The sequence below is a fragment of the Chiloscyllium plagiosum genome, unplaced genomic scaffold (assembly GCF_037043375.1).
Source record: "Chiloscyllium plagiosum isolate Xiang-an unplaced genomic scaffold, Cpla_swu_hap1 HiC_scaffold_12, whole genome shotgun sequence".
In the NCBI taxonomy this organism is placed as follows: Eukaryota; Metazoa; Chordata; class Chondrichthyes; order Orectolobiformes; family Hemiscylliidae; genus Chiloscyllium; species Chiloscyllium plagiosum.
This window is the reverse complement of record NW_028270150.1, coordinates 60,573,703-60,583,880: the sequence shown is the minus strand read 5'-3', so window position 1 is coordinate 60,583,880 and position 10,178 is coordinate 60,573,703.

Below are 10,178 nucleotides of genomic sequence, written 5' to 3'. Positions count from 1 at the left end.
TCATTCAGCTTCTCAGAGCTCAGCATCCACATCCTCAAGACTGCATTGCTGACATTGACCTGCACTGCTATTTAGTTTTACATCTTTCTCAGAATTTAATTTGAGGGTCACCTATCATTGCATGTCCATTAAGGAACCTCTCTCCTCTGGTTTATTTCCTGTATTAACCCTTTGGTGTTGCATCAGAGAACATCAGCCTCATTCTTCCCATATTGTATGGTTCCTCTTATTACTCCCAGGTCAAACTGATTTAAACTATTACTTTAAAATCTTGCCCTTGGGAAAGTGCACCACCCCTTTAGCAGGTGCAAACTGTCTTCAAAAAGTGCAGCATAACTTTATTTCATGCTCATCTCTCCTGATTCTCTGCCCCTGTCAGGCATGCATCTACTCAGCATCACAGTGCATTTTGCAGTCAATTAACTGAGTAGATATCACGAAGATTATGTGCAGCCTTCATCCAAAGCACTAGGGTTGCAGGGTGGTGGTGGTATTGGCAGCGGTTTGGAAATGCACATAGACTCAGAGATGTACAGACAGAAACAAACTCTTCGGTCCAACCCGTCTATGCTGACCAGGTATCCCAACCCAATCTAGTCCCACCTGCCAGCACCTGGCCCATATCCCTCCAAACCCTTCCTATTCATATATCCATTCAGATGCCTTTTAAATGTTGCAATTGTACTACAATCCACCACTTCCTCTGGCAGCTCATTCCATACATGTACCACTCTCTGCGAGAAAAAAAAGTTGCCCTTAGGTCTCTTTTATATCTTTCCCCTCTCACTCTAAACCTATGCTCTCTAGTTCTGGACTCCACCACCCCAGGGAAAATACTTTGTCTATTTACCCTATCCATGCACCTCATAATTTTGTAAATCTCTATAAGGTCACCCTTGAGCCTCTGACGCTCCAGGGAAAACAGCCCCAGCCATTTCAACTTCACCCTAAAGCTCAAATCCTCCAACCCTGGCAACATCCTTGTAAATCTTTTCTGAACCCTTTCAAGTTTCACAACATCTTTCCGATAGGAAGGAGACCAGAATTGCACACAAAATTCCAACCAATGTCCTGTACAGCCGCAACATGACCTCCCAACTCCTATACTCAATACTCTGACCAATAAAGGAAAGCATACCAAACACCTTCTTCACTATTCTGTTTACTTGCAACTCCACTTTCAAGGAGATATGAACCTGCACTCCATGGTCTCTTTGTTAGCAACACTCCCTAGGACCTTACCATTAAGTGTATAAGTCCTACTAAGATTTGCTTTCCCAAAATGCAGCACCTCACATTTATCTAAATTAAACTCCATCTGCCACTTCTGAGTCCATTGGCCCATCTGATCAAAATCTCATTGCAATCTGAGGTAACCCTCTTCGCCATCCACTACACCTTCAATTTTGGTGTCATCTGCAAACTTACTAACTGTACCTCTTATGCTTGCATCCAAGTCATTTATATAAATAATGAAAAGCAGTTGACCCAGCATTGATCCTTGTGGCACACCACTGGTCACAAGCCTCCAGTCTGAAAAACAACCCTCCACCACTCTATTCTGTCTTCTATCTTCGAGTCAGTTCTGTATCCAAATGGCTCATTCTCCCATGTGATCTAACCTTGCTAACCAGTCTCCCATGGGGAACCTTGTCGAACACCTTACTGAAGTCCATATCGATCACATCTACTGCTCTGCCCTCATCGATCCTTTATTACTTCTTCAACAAAACTCATTTAAGTTTGTGAGACATGATGAAGCCATGTTGACTATCCCTAATCAGTCCTTGCCTTTCCAAATACATGTACATCCTGTTCCTTAGGATTCCTTCCAACAACTTGCCCAGGCTCACTGGTCTATAGTTCCCTGGCTTGACCTTAGCAGCTTTCTTAAACAATGGCACCACGTTAGCCAACCTCCAGTCTTCCAGCACCTCACCTGTGACTATCGATGATACAAATGTCTCAGTAAGAGGCCCAGCAATCACTTCCCTAGCTTCCCACAGAGTTCTAGGTCACACCTGATCAGATTCTGAGGATTTATCCACTTTTATGCATTTCAAAACATCCAGCATTTCCTCCTCTCTAATATAGACATCCTTATACTACAGCCAGTTTTTAGGTGCTTTCAAATTTTTCTCCTATTGTCTTCTGTTTATGGTAAGATGCAAGTTCCTCATCTTCATGGCTGACTAGCTCCGGGGAGAATGCGGGTAAGTGGAGTTGAAATGCCCATCAGCCATGATTGAATGGCGGAGTGGACTCGATGGGCCGAATGGCCTTACTTCCGCTCCTATGTCTTATGGTCTTATTAAATCCTATTAACAGTATTGTAGCAATACATGAATGTTAATGCCTGCTGAAACTAAACTGTGAATCTGAATGTTAATGTGGCAACACTCATCTCTCTAACATTAAACTGAATTATCCTATTTGCAATGTCTGGTTCCTACCAATTTGGACAATGGAAAAATGTTAGCCAATGAGTATGAAATGTACATGGGTGCTTCACAGATCTTTAGTTTCACTGGATAGAATAAATCATTTAAAACTAACTGACGATTATTTTTGCTGGAAATGCCTTAAAGACAAGATATGCATGTTATAGGGATGGATATTGCATGGCCTAATTGGTGTGTTTCAGCAGGGGATATATAAAACAATGGCGGAGGCTTAACCCACCACCATCCCACCACCTCTGACCTCACTTATAATACAATGATGGTTGACTGATAAAAAGTACTCAGCCTGCCAGCATATGTAAGTAAATAATTAAGGGTTATTTGAGCTTATTAAAAGCTCAGTTGACCACAATATTACTCTGCCTCTGTTATATGAAGCTAGGTGGGGGCAGTCTGTTTCCTTTGAAAGGATTTAAAAGTGAGGGAGGAAGGGGGTTACTATTCTTAGCGTCCTTTTGCTCACTGGGGCACCACAAAGAACTGAACTTCCCTCTTCTTGCCTACACTTCATATCCCACTCTTTCACTTTCCTTGTCCCTTCTAAGGTGGCAAATCGCTCCCAACCCTGGTACTATTGAGCTTCCTTCGCAGACCAGCCTGCAGTCCCAGAAATGTCCACTGTGGAGATCTGGGGTTCTGACACTGTTGAAACTGCTAGTCAGCCATGAAGATGAGACTTCCTGTTACTGAGCGGCATAAATCCTGTGCTGCATCAAGGTAGGAGAAAGTGAGGTTTGCAGATGCTGGAGATCAGAGCTGAAAATGTGTTGCTGGAAAAGCGCAGCAGGTCAGGCAGCATCCAGGGAACAGGAGAATCGACGTTTCGGCCACAAGACCTTCTTCAGGAATAAGGAAAGTGTGTCCAGCAGGCTAAGATAAAAGGTAGGGAGGAGGGACTTGGGTGAGGAGCGTCGGAAATGCGATAGGTGGAAAGAGGTCAAGGTGAGGGTGATAGGTCAGACTGGGGTGGGGGCGGAGAGGTCAGGAAGAAGATTGCAGGTTAGGAAGGCGGTGCTGAGTTCGATGGATTTGACTGAGACAAGGTGGGGGGAGGGGAAATGAGGAAACTGGTGAAATCCGAGTTCATCCCTTGTGGCTGGAGGGTTCCTAGGCGGAAGATGAGGCGCTCTTCCTCCAACTGTCGTGTTGTTGTGGTCTGGCGATGGAGGAGTCCAAAGACCTGCATATCCTTGGTGGAGTGGGAGGGGGAGTTGAAGTGTTGAGCCACAGGGTGGTTGGGTTGGTTGGTCCGGGTGTCCCAGAGGTGTTCTCTGAAACGCTCCGCAAGTAGGCGGCCTGTCTCCCCAATATAGAGGAGGCCACATCGGGTGCAGAGGATGCAATAGATGATGTGTGTGGAGGTGCAGGTGAATTTGTGGCGGATATGGAAGTTTCCTTTGGGGCCTTGGAGGGAGGTGAAGGGGGAGGTGTGGGCGCAAGTCTTGCACCTCCTGCGGTTGCAGGGGAAGGTGCCCGGGAGTGGAGGTTCGGTTGGTGGGGGGTGTGGATCTGACGAGGGAGTCACGGAGGGAGTGGTCTTTACGGAATGCTGAGAGGGAAGGGGAGGGAAATATATCCTTGGTGGTGGGGTCCGTTTGGAGGTGGCGGAAATGACGGCGGATGATGCGCTGTACATGGAGATTGGTGGGGTGGTAGGTGAGGACCAGTCGGGTTCTGTCCTGGTGACGGTTGGAGGGGCGGGGCTCAAGGGCGGTGGAGCGGGAAGTGGAAGAGATGCGGTGGAGGGCATCGTCGACCACGTCAGGGGGGAAATTGCGGTCCTTGAAGAAGGAGGCCATCTGGGTTGTATGTTTTTGGAACGTACCAAAACCATTCAGAGAACACCTCTGGGACACTCGGACCAACCAACCCAACCACCCTGTGGCTCAACATTTCAACTCCCCCTCCCACTCCACCAAGGATATGCAGGTCTTTGGACTCCTCCATCGCCAGACCACAACAACACGACGGTTGGAGGAAGAGCGCCTCATCTTCCGCCTAGGAACCCTCCAGCCACAAGGGATGAACTCGGATTTCACCAGTTTCCTCATTTCCCCTCCCCCCACCTTGTCTCAGTCAAATCCATCGAACTCAGCACCGCCTTCCTAACCTGCAATCTTCTTCCTGACCTCTCCGCCCCCACCCCAGTCTGACCTATCACCCTCACCTTGACCTCTTTCCACCTATCGCATTTCTAACACCCCTCCCCCAAGTCCCTCCTCCCTACCTTTTATCTTAGCCTGCTGGACACACTTTCCTCATTCCTGAAGAAGGTCTTGTGCCCGAAATGTCGATTCTCCTGTTCCCTGGATGCTGCCTGACCTGCTGCGCTTTTCCAGCAACACATTTTCAGCTCTGAATCAAGGTAGCCCATCTACAGCACTTTATGATTGTAACACAGACTTGTTCTTGGCCTATCAACTTGTTGTCAACTTTTCTTCAAGGCGATGTTGAGTGTTTCCCTGTGACCCCTCCCCCTGTAAATTTCTTCCCTTGCTTTCTGACAAAGTCTTTCTATACTCATGAGAAAAATGAAATGAAATTTTCAATTTGTGCAGGGATAACTGGTGTAACATTATGTTTTCAAAAATGTTGCATATGATAGTGTGACAATTTATATTCAGCTAATAAATGTATAAAGAAAGGCAGATTTATTATTTTATTCAGTTGTAATATGATAAAATTAGTGTGATGGTTTCAGGGATGGGTCGAGGGGCTTCTGTATTCCCTATTACTCCATTTATATGATGTTTTCTGATAAAGCACCTATTTTCAAATAATGAATTATGCAAACAAGTTACATGGGAGATGAACAGTACAATAATAAAGGATCAACAAGAAGTTAATTATTGAGATGGATAGATTGTGGGTATGGTTTGGTCCCAATAAGTCTTTAATCTTTAGTCAGTCTTTCCAGAACTTGAAAGTTTCTGGCTAAAAGAATTAAAAACTCTTCTTAAGGGAAGGACTCCAACAGTGAGTTCGACATCTGGGATATCCAAGCTGAGAAAAGCAGAGTGTATGTGTTTCAAAGAGAAATGAGAAAAAAAGAGTCCATTCAAAGCAAGATTCCAGCGTTAAAGAATACTGGAGCAAGCCAGTATTGAATGAAGTGTCCGCAATCACGAGATAGCTGGAAAGATTTGAAGGAACAACTATGCTGATTAAGGCATTTTAAGGTAATTTTCTATTTAAGATATAGCTATCAGTATTCATGGATGTGGGTTTTTGTACAGCCAAATTATTTTGATTCAAACCATGAACATTATGGCTTTGTTTATTTAGTTACCACCTGAGTTGTTGGATATTGAAAAAAACTAGCTAATACTGTGATATAAGGTGTGTGATTTATATATATTTCAATATCATTTATTTTAATTTAGAATTTGTGTTTTGAACTAGTGGCAAGTGTATCTAGTCTGTGTCTATGGCAGAGTTTAATGGTTAACTTGTAAGTATTTCTGTAACTATGGTGGCTTGATTTAAACAGACGAGAGGGATTTCTTGGAGAGTAATGGGTTTTGTTTACATTGAGTGGGTTTGATGAACAACCAGATTAACCGTTACATAATAAGCTTCAGGAAGAATTTGGAATTATTTTTAGTTTAGCAAAACACCCAGCTTGAAAATCCTTTTGTTCAGTTTGTTGAATCTTGGAATAGCTGTATAAATAAAACAATTGTTTCTGAAGACAGATGACACTTAAAAAATGCACTACCTATAAGAAGTTTAATTTGAAAGTTCTAAACCAAAAGTGTCTGGTTAAAACTCTGAAGGGATTATTTGAAGTTGAGAAAATCTCAGCACAATTGCATGATGACTTGAGGAAGAGGTTATCAAAATCTGAAGACTGAGAATGAAGTATCCATTAAATTAATCCCTGTAAATCTAATAGTAAAATAAATATTTACTGGTGTGAGTACTGTAAAGGGTTGCAACTGAACTTATTAAGATAATACTTTATCATGTTTTAGAAATATATAAACTGATGTTATATGAAAATAATTTGATTTAATTTTATTTTATGTTAATTTCTTCTGCATAACAAACTTCTCTTTCATTGTTAAAATCAAACCTACAACATTTGTTTGTGTTTCAATGAAAGACCACCTTATTAAAGCAAACAAAAAAAAATCTGTGAAGTCAAATTTCAATTTGGGATCTGACTTGGTCAATAACAACAGCAACTAGAATCATCACATGACCAAAATGCAAGGGGCTCAACAGGGTTTACTAATTCACAAATTGATAAGGGTATGCTGAATATGTGAGAGTTTAAGCGAGTAAGAGTCATGGAAAATTCTAAAATATTAAATGAACAACAGAGTGGCTTTGTCAATTGTTGAGACTTTTTTTGTGTTGTAAGATTTATCCCTTAATGTTTGCAACAATTTTTTTAAAAGTTCAGAAATTAGAATTAGGAAAATTGAAGTCAGAAATCAAAGCTGGGGCTAAAATAGCAATGGTTTCAAAAGTATGTGGCACAATACTGGCACTTAAGTTGTGATTATACTGGCAATGCATTTTAACACTTACATTGTTAGACTTCATTGGGAAATAGGAGAGCATTTAATTTTCATGGGCATCATTCTGGCACTCAATTATGCCACACATCTGGCAAAAGTGAGGACTGCAGATCCTGGAAACCAGAGTTTAGATCAGGGTGGTACTGAAAAAGCACAGCAGGTCAGGAAGCATCTGAGGAGCAGGAAAATCGATGTTTCGGGCAAAAGCCCTTCATCAGGAATAGAGGCAGGAAGCCTCCAGGGTGGAGAGATAAATGGGGTGGGGTGGGGCTGAGGAGAAGGTAGCAAAGAGTACAATAGGTGAATGGGGGTGGGGATAGAGTGCCACGCACTCGTCATGTCTCCTTTAATTTGTCATTTTGCCATTCTTTGGAGCAAATAGGTTATTTGTCTGGCTTGCATACCTAGTAAGGCCAACTAATGGTCACTGAATTTCAATTCTAGCCACCCATCAATGACACCTGTTTGTAAGTAGTAGCACTGCCCTTATAAATCAAGCCTGAAAAGCTCCAGAAGTAGTGTCGTCCCTCAGCAACAAGATCAACACTTTTCTTCCTTGAGTTCCACAAATTGCCTATTGGAAATCCATTACCGCACTACTGCATGTCTAGATTGAAGAAACAATTCTCTTTTTCAATATTCATCATATTTGCTTTACAATTGAAATATGTAATTTCACATTTTTAACTATTAAGTTTGCAACTAAAGTGAAGCTACATGAAAGTTAGTTAAGTATAAATTAATTATAAGTTAGGTTTACTACACTAATACCTGCAATGGATGTGTTGTATAGGTAAAAGGTTGGACAGGCTAGGCATGCATCTGCCAGAACTTAGAACCATAGTAGGCTGCTTGATTGAATCATATAAAATCCAGTAGGGTCTTGACAAGTTAGAATGTGGAGATGATACTTCCTTTTCAAGAAGAATTTAGAACAAAGGCCACTGATGAAAATCAAGGATCGCCCATTTAAAATAAAGGTTTTGCATTTTATTTCCTCTGAAAGGATCATTTATATAAATGATTTGGATGTGAATACAGGAGGTATAGTTAGTACTTTTGCAGATGACACCAAAATTGGTGGTATCATGAATAACGAAGTAATTTACCTCAGAATACAACAGACCTGTGATCAGATGGGCAAATGGGCCAAGGAGTGGCAGATGGAGTTTGATAAATAAATGGCTGTACAGGATATTGACCAGACCACATTTGAAATATTGCTTTCAATTCTGGTCTCCCTGCTCTGGGAAGGATGTTGCTAGGGTTGAAGGATTTGAGTTACAGGGAGAGGCTGAACAGGGCTAGGGCTATTTTCCTTGGACCAATTGCTGAAGGGTGACCTTTTGGAGGTTTATAAAACCATAACCTAAGGACCAACCTTTTCATGCAGAGGGTGGTGCACTTTTGGAATGAGCTTTACATATTATTTAAAACTAATATTCAGTAAAATAAATGAAGTTAGTCACAGATCTTAATTATTGTGTTTAAAATTTGTATTCAATGTATTGTAACATGGATTTTATGATAAACTTATTTTATCTTTACTAATCAAATTGCACAATATATCAATAAATATATTTTGAATTAAATCATATTCTTAGAAAGGTTTTAAAACATTTGATTGTGCTGGCTTATGGTAGGTTTTGTCTTGGGTGAAATGCAAATGATTTGCGAGAAAAACATCAGGAAAGTAAACAGTTTTCAAAAGCAGTGGAATTTTTCTTACAACTTTCAATTTTAGAGTTAAGTAATGGCATGGGCAGCTCAGAGGTTGTCATTGCTACCATGGCTCAGAGTGCATTATAACACATAATCAACCACTTTTCAGTTCTTGAGACATGGTATCCAGTTGTTGCATAAGTTAAATGGTAAATTATGGACAGTCAGTAAGCTCTCAGGACCTTCCAGGTTCTAGAATTCTTGGCATCACATTTAAAGGCCACCTGGGCTATAACTTGAGAAGATTTGGGGTCACAGTTGCTGAGTGCATTATTGACATGGGTCTATAGCTGGTGGAAGAAGCAACCTGATGATGCCTGCCAATCAGAACACTGCTGGAGACCAGTCACCAGCTCAGCCCCTTGCAGAAGATGTGCCTTGGTACTTGGTGATAAGTGACATGACCTTCAACAGAATTATGGAGGACCCTTCTATCAATGGCTCTCAAATGCAAGGACGAGACTTCCTCCGGGGAAAGGGTAGTAACCAGCTTGGATCCCAAGACGAGCAGAACACTCAGCAGTTGTTAGAAATGAAAATGATAAAGCTAAAGAATTTGCAACAATCTTCAGCCAGGAGTATTGTGTGAATGATCATTGAGGTCTCCAGTATCACAAACAGGTTGTCTGTCAATTCAATTCACTTCATGTGATATAAAGAAAATACTGAAAACAATGGATACTTAAAAGGTCCTGGCATTATTCCAGCTGTAGTTCTGTAGACTTGTGTTCCAGTCTACAGTTCACTATCAACTGTTAACCCACTAGTTTATCTTCAAACACTATAGCATCAACAGTATTATCATACAGAATTTGTTTAGCAAAAACCTGCTCAAGATTATTTTGACAATTGCCACATTAAGTAATCCTACCAAAACTAGAATGAGTAAGAATCAGGTGTAAATAAACAGACATTTCATTAACTTACTAGGTAACATCTTCAGTGGACCTCATGCAAAACAATACTGAAAATTTCTGCTTTCAATTTATATGTTTGGGTTTCTTTGAGTTGGTGATGTCATTTCCTGTGGTGAACTCACTTCCTGTTCCTTTTCTCAGGGGGTGGTAGATGGGGTTTAACTTGATGCATTTGTTGATAGAATTCTGGTTGGAATGCCATGCTTCTAGGAATTCTCGTGCGTGTCTTTGTTTGGCTTGTCCTAGGATGGGTGTATTGTCCCAGTCAAAGTGGTGTCCTTCCTCATCCATATGTGAGGATACTAGTGAGAGAGGGTCATGTCTTTTTGTGGCCAGTTGGTGTTCATGTATCCTGGTGGCTAGTTTTCTGTCTGTTTATCCAATGTAGTGTTTGTTATAGTCCTCGCACGGTATTTTGTAAATGATGTTAGTTTTGCTCATTGTCTGTATAGGGTCTGTCAAGTTCATTAGCTGCTGTTTTAGTGTGTTGGTGGGTTTGTGGGCTACCATGATGCTAAGGGGTCTGAATAGTCTGGCAATCATTTCTGAGA